General features: G+C 46.4%; 1 long non-coding RNA gene across 2 annotated transcripts; it reads left to right on the forward strand.

The window, feature by feature from the left end:
- Positions 1-3,887: 3,887 nt before the first annotated feature.
- LOC141737125 (uncharacterized) lies at positions 3,888-6,157 on the forward strand. Of its 2 annotated transcripts, none has more exons than XR_012585143.1 (3): positions 3,888-4,043; positions 4,122-4,221; positions 5,331-6,157. It is a non-coding gene; the product is annotated as an uncharacterized LOC141737125 (long non-coding RNA). The 2 variants fall into 2 exon arrangements; XR_012585144.1 differs by having other exon boundaries at positions 4,122-4,202.
- The last annotated feature ends 976 nt before the right edge of the window (positions 6,158-7,133 follow it).

A 7,133-nucleotide genomic window follows, 5' to 3' on the forward strand; every position in this document is an offset into this window, starting at 1 on the left:
CTTTCTGGAACTCCACAGCTCCTCATAGCATTTTATCTCCCTTTCCGTCTCTCTTGTTCTATCAGAGCCTCCCGTGTTTCTTTGCTACGTGGCACCCCTTCATCTTTCTTTCCACCATCAAGGGCATCTCCACGGAGTACCGCTTCCACTCCTTCATCTGTAGTTTGTCCATACCCCTTCCTGAGGCTCCTAAAGCCTTGCTGCATGTCCGAGCCTTTTTTTCCTACCCTACCCCCTCAGAACGCCTCCGCTTTTTAAAGCCTTGTCTTCCGAGTCCTTTCTTATACCCCACAGCACTTCAGCTCCCTTTTGATTTTGTTCTTTTTGTGCTCTCCAGAGCACCCTTAACAACTTCTTTGATGTTTAGGATGCCTTTATTCTGTCCCCTGACGTCATCTGTACTTGGTCAAAATTCCCTTCGGAGTTCTGTCTTGTTATCTGTGAGGCTTATTCGGTCTCTCGGGTGGGGACTCGTCCGCTACCATCGCCGAGCTCTCGTAAGACATTCCTGTCCTGGTTTGAGGTAAAACAGAATCAATTTTCTGATTTGTAATTTTACTTTTTAGCTGGGCCTCTTCTAACTGACTGAAGTCTGAAATTGACAGAATATTGTTCAGCAACTGTTTACTCTCAGAGTGATAAGTCCCGATTGGGCTCCCCGGTTCAAGAGGGACAGGGAACTGCTGGAAAGGGTGCAGCAGAGAGCTACAAAGATGATTAGGGGACTGGAACACCTCTCTTATGAGGAAAGGCTGAGGGATTTGGGTCTCTTCAGTCTGGAAAAAAGACGTCTGAGGGGTGACCTTATCAACACTTATAAATACTTAAAGGGTGGGTGTCAGGAGGATGGGGCCAGGCTCTTTTCAGTGGTGCCCGGGGACAGGACAAGAGGCAATGGGCACAAACTTGAACATAGGAAGTTCCACCTAAACATGAGGAGGAACTTCTTTACCCTGAGGGTGGCAGAGCACTGCAACAGGCTGCCCAGAGAGGTGGTGGAGTCTCCAACTCTGGAGCCATTCAAAACCCACCTGGACGTGTTCCTGTGTAACCTGCTCTAGGTGACCCTGCTCTGGCAGGGGGGTTGGACTAGATGATCTCCAGAGGTCCCTTCCAACCCTATGATTCTATGATTCTATGATTATACCAAGGAATGGTATGCACAAAAGCTCTTGCTTAGACTTATTGCTGTAACAACCAAGGTCAGCTAACTCTGGTGCTTGCCCCATTAGAGGGTCAGAAGCAGAGAAGCATAGAGGGGTCACACCTGCAGGGAGAAGCAGATGGGACAGGTGACCCAAAACTGACCAACAGAGTATTCCATCCCATCTGCATCACACTCAGTATAAAAGTTGAGGGATCAAAAGGGCAAGAGGGTTCTGGGTCGCTTTTTCTTTAATGGCTGACATCTGAAGAGGACACTGTTTGTCTGCCTTTGATCCCGATCCGAGCACTCCTGACTGTAGTTCTGGAATTCAGCTCCTGTCCGTCACTGACTCCAGTCTGGGACTTACCCTGTGTCTGCTGGTGACGTGATCGTCATCCTGGGAGCTGGATATGGTTTTATATATATACAATACTTTCTTCTTTAATGAAAATAATATTAAATAAGAGAATAGTAAATAATAACCGAACAATAAAAATTGAAGTAGTTTAGTTCTTTTTCTAAACTCATAAGTCTCCTAATTCTTCCTCTCCTTTCTGAGGAGGGGGGGGAAGGGCCATCTGTTGTTCTGATTGGCCAATCTGGACAAAATCGCGACAATCCCTTAAGCACTAGAACCTCATTTTAGCTCTGATGCGCACTCTGCACCCCTTTTTTCCCCTTCAGAACCTTTCCCAAGTTTGCAACGGTTAACACCATCAGTCTTCCTATTCTTTCTTGCTTTTGGTGCGCCTGAAGTCAGTCCCCTGAGGACAATCGTACTTTGCTCGATTCCCTGTTGATCTCATCGCATCCCAAGATATATTTAGTTTCTCTGGCTCCTTCAGGACCTCTCTAATCTATGCAATAACACATCTTTTTCTGTGAGAACCTTTTCCAAAGTCATCTATGTGGTCTAGAGCCTTGTGTTTGGTTTCTGTGTTATAATATTTTTCTACTTTGTATTGGGTTTCCTAAAAATGTCCACCATAGTCTCAGGTCTCCTCTTAGCCTTCATCTACTTCAATCCATATGTCCACTATGATGATTTTTGCTGCCTTTTACAATTTGTTTTTCTTCTAGCTACTTAGATGTTAATTAGGGTGTTTTATGCAGGTTCAGGAAATACGTCACTTGTATTTCCATACTTTTTTGTTGCTTTCTGTATGTTGGGACTCAAGTAGCGCTGTTGAGTAAAAAGTCAAAAAGATCATCAACATGACTTGAAATTGCCAGCAATTTACAGTAAATACCTTATTTCACAGAGGAAAATGTTTTTGAGACGGTTTTCTTACAGAATCTGATTCTGTTACTCACTCCCATCCAAGAAGGGCTTGCTGGCAGAAGTTCAGTAGTGCACACAGTCTCGCTAGAAATAAGGAATGACCCCACAGTAATATATTGGTTTTGGGTTTGTATTTTTTCTCTTGAAGGACACTTAAGTATGTAAGTTTTAATAATAATGTTATCATTTCATTGAATAAGCTACTTTGCTATAGAGATTAGTCTGACATTTATTTTTTTTCTATCTACATTCCGTAAAAAAATAATTTAATTGCTTACCTGGACATATCATTGATGTAATAGATGTAGCTGCAGAGGACAAGCAGATAATGTTTTTTCTAGCAAGGGTTACTCTTCAGTACTTTGTAGTTCATAAACTTAAAGCAAATAACAACACCTACTGCACCTTCAGCTGCTTTTATGCTTCTGGGGGTTGGCCCCACCCTTTACCCAGGGGATTGTGGGAAAGATGGTGGGCGGGGCCTCAGGGCCGCAGGCAGGGCCCGGGGTATATGAGCCACAGCTTCAGGTCAGGAGCTCATTCTGGTGCTGGGCTTTTCCACGGTTAGAGCTCTGATGTTTCTTAAGCGTTGTTTTAGAGCTTGTGCAGCTGTTTGGGAAGGCTTGTTTTAGTGTTTAAACTAGTATAGGTAAGACGTCAGAGGTAAGATTTTTCAATGTAAGGGTGGTTGCCATAGAAAGTGGAGATGTATGTTTGGTTTTTTTTTTTTCCCCATATATTTAGTTTTATAGGGAGCATTTAGTTAGTTTAAATGGTTTAATAGTATGTGTTCTTTTTTTGCTTATGGCAGGTGGTGTGTTTTATTGTAATTTCTGACTTCATTGAAGATAGAACTTTGTACTCTTTTCTAATTTTGATGTACACTATGTTAGTTGGTGTTTTTGTTAGTCTCAATCAGATGCGTTATGAGATATTGGAGCAGGATTTAGCGTGACTGTCTTGTATGTATCCATATATTGAGTTTATCTGTTTTGAGAAAGCAACAGGGTCATAACAGCAGGGATGGCTCACCATTTTCTTCCAGACCATGTAGGGTATCACAGTGGCCCTGAAGCTTTTGCGGTTTGCAGGCGGTTACTGGTAGGTTCTGTAACAGTCTTCCAGGTCTGTAGCAGAGCCTGGAGTCTCTGTGAAGGCAGAAGACAGGAGGTGTCTGCCAAACACAGGGTAGGGCTCAGAAGAGCAGGTCCTGAGGAGCAGTTGGAAAATAAGGGGCAGGAGTTGTGGGGGAGCAGTAAGCCTCCTTCCCTGATGGTTCAGGAGAAGGGGGGGAGTTTCTAAAGTTTTGGCATTAGGGGATGGCTAGGAAAGGGAGGTGGGTTCATGCATTTTTCTTGGACAAGTTTTGTCATTGGGTTTGGTTGTTGATGGTGTCTGGTCTGCTATAGGCTCTCGCATTTGAGGTGAGCTGGATAGTATCGAGGAGGAGCACAGGACTGGTGGTTTGGCAGAAGTGAAGTACAAATGTTGTGTTTCTTGGTTTCTTAGGTGCCGTGAATAACTGTCGCTGCAGCATCCGACTCTGGAATCAGTGCGGAGGAGGCAATCAGACTGCACCAGCGTTCAGGAGGCTCGAGGGGTTTTGTGGAGGAGGTCGTCGTCTCTTCTCAGGATGCTTATTGCTGGTGTTGTAGCTGCTTTTGGGATTATTTTTTTCTTTTCCTTTTGCAGAGGAAGAGGAGTAAGCCGGTGACCGCAAGAACGTATCGGATGGTTGTGTTTTGTGGACTACGTCAAGGATGGAATCAGATGGTAGCCCTCCAAAAGCTAAGTTGAGAGACCAGCACCGGAAAGGGGCGGAGGCTGACAATTGTGTAATGGGGTCTTTGACGTTAGCGTAGCGGGGAGGGCTGTCCCGGGGCACAGTCTCCTTTGGGCAGGTAAACGATGTACCTTACTGTCCAGTATTATATTAACACATCCTGGGCAGGGCAGTTCCAGCTTGTGTGCGTTGCCATGTCGATTGTGTTGTCTGTGTTTTGCATTCTAGACCTTTTCTTGGGTCTCGAGATCATCTTTAAGCTCCAGGAGCATGGAATGTGCATCGGGTACCATCATTATGGTGTCAAACGCCTGCACCCATGGGCATAGCACCAACCGTCTGCCTCTCTTGTTGCATTAGAATCTTAAAGCGTGCATCGGTCTTGCATCTTGGAACTTTCCGGACGGTCCACTTTAGCAACTGGGGCTTCTTCCCTGTGTCGTTATGTTCTTAGGTCTTGAAGCTAGGCTTCCTGCATGTCCGTCTTGTCAGGCTCGACAGTCCCTTCTCAGGAACTGTGAAGTTCTACACTTCGTTTCAGGGGGTTCTGTGGAGCCTCTTCACATCGTCACCATCACAGTGCCACAGTTCGTCTTGCCCGACGGTGACTTTGGTCCCGGTGTCATCCTTCTTGCTGAGAGTTTTCTCTCATCCTTGAGGCGCGTCATTCGTGGTGTTCTGTGTAGCGTCAGTCTGTGTGTGTTTGGCTCGGGGCTGCCCTGCCCGGGCGTGTAGTGTACAGGGTAGGCAGAATCACGATGAGAGTCTGTAGTGAATATGAGGATCTGCCTAGACCCAGGCAAAGGTTGCATAGTTATCTCTAATCGATTAGCTCTCGAGAGGCTGCGTGGACGGGTGTTTCATTAGCGGGCGCTGGCATAAGCAGAGCCAAGTCGGAGAGGGTGTTTGCAGCTAGTGAAATGGACAGTATCTCAAAGATGTTCAGGCTGCTTTGTGTGGGGTGTAATGTTTGCAGGCTTCTCTCTTTTGGATGACAGGCTGTAGTTGGACTTATGTGAACAGGGTTCCTAAGTAGAAAGGAGACCTTTGGAATAAAGCTACTGCTCTGCATCAGGGTAATGTTTGATGTTGGTGTGTTGTTTTTTTTTTTTTTTCAGATGCGGAGAGATGAGATGGACAGGGATACGCAGGGGAGCCGACGGGAGCACAGGACAAAGGTAGCTTAGCCTGAGGTATTAAAGGGAAGATGTGACCGGCGGCTCCACGAATACATTTGGCCACTTTTTTTCATGTGAATGTGAGGTTACGTAGCCATGCGTGGAAGTGCTGGACTGAGGTTCAACAGAACCAGTGTTGTTTTCAGTCACTTTGCTTTGCAGGTAAGTCTCTTCCAATGAACTGAACTCTCTGAAAACAATAACGTATTTTTCAGGTAGTATCTGCCTTCAGAGCGCCAAGACCTTATATTTACACTTAATGCCAAGGGATGCCGTGCAGAGAGGCTCTTGCTTATACTTATTCCTATAACAGCACAGTGCAGCTAACTTTTATATATGCCCCGTCGGAAGCAGAAAAGCGTAGAGGGATCGCACCCACGGTGAAGAGAAGACAGGACCGGTGACCCGAACCTGACCGATGGGGTATTGCATCCCATCATCATCACGCTCTGTATAAAAGCAGTGGGATCGAAGGGGTCGGTACCTGTTGTCTGGCCTTTGAGGATTCCTCTGTCTGTTCATTGTCCTTTGACCCCCATCTGTGCATTTATGCAACCGGGTCTGGAATCCGGTTCCAGTCTGTCACCGAGTGCTGTCCCGGACTTTCCCCGTGCCTGCCAGTGAAGCAGTGGTCATCCTGGGAGTTACGTATCGGGTTGTGTATGTCCTGTATGCATTTAATTATTTTCTTGTTACTGTTGTCTTTTCTTGGTATTATTTTGCTGTTAAGATTTCATTACAGTTCAGTTTATCTTTCAGTCCCTAAGTCTCGCTCTCTTCTCTCCTGCATCAGGAGAGAAGTTAAAAGGGAGCACGTGTCACTTGTTTTACTGCGCAGCCTAAGGCACAACAGCAAGGACGGACAGGGCACGGGAGCAGACTCGGCCGAGGAGAGCGGCGGCCCCAAGCCTTGGTTCTTTCTCAGCCACTGCATTACAGACAGCGTACAAGCTCCTGCTTGCGCTCTGTCTGCCGGTCCGATCCAGAACACAGTTCTGGCAGAAGTCAGGTTATGTGCGTTGTCTTGCTAGAAATGCTGTATGACTCGTTGTGGGGTTTCTTTTACGAGGAAACTAAAGGACATTGAGTCTTGATTTAAAAATATTGTTATTATGCTTAATGATCTTCTTGCCTATTTAGGTCAGGATGACGTCTTTCTCTTTATGTCTATGCCCTGCAAAAGATTAATTAAGTTTACTTACCTACTGGGCCCCATTGCTGACACAATTGATGTAGTTGTAATAAAAGAGGACGTATTGTCATTTCCTCTAAGGGTCGCTTTCTCCGTTTTGGTGTTTCGCATGCTGTACCTCTCAGGCCTGTGAGGAAAGGAGCAGCTGCTCCTCTGGCACGCTCTATGCCTTGTTGCCCCAGCCCCTTTACCAGGTGCTGGTGGGAAGGGCGGTGGGCAGGGCCCGGGGTATATAACCCAGAGCCTCTGCTGGGGCAGCTCATTCCGGTGCCAGGCATCTCCAGGGTCAGAGCTCTGCTGGTCCTTCAGTCGATTGCAGCTTTGGAGCTGGCTCAGTTCCTTGGGCGGAGATGTTAGCCCATTTAGAGAATAGCAGGTAGGAAGCTGGAGGTGGTAAGACCTTGAGGACCAGGTGAGGTCTGGCAGCATGTATAGTAGACAGCAGCCTCATGTGCTGGTTCTCTTCCTTGGGGTTTTTCAGGTCAGTCACGTTGTAATGAGCATTCGGGGGCGGTGAGATGGTTTAAGGGTACAGTTTTCTCTTTTCCAGG

This window comes from Larus michahellis, unplaced genomic scaffold (genome assembly GCF_964199755.1).
Source record: "Larus michahellis unplaced genomic scaffold, bLarMic1.1 SCAFFOLD_317, whole genome shotgun sequence".
Taxonomy (NCBI): Eukaryota; Metazoa; Chordata; class Aves; order Charadriiformes; family Laridae; genus Larus; species Larus michahellis.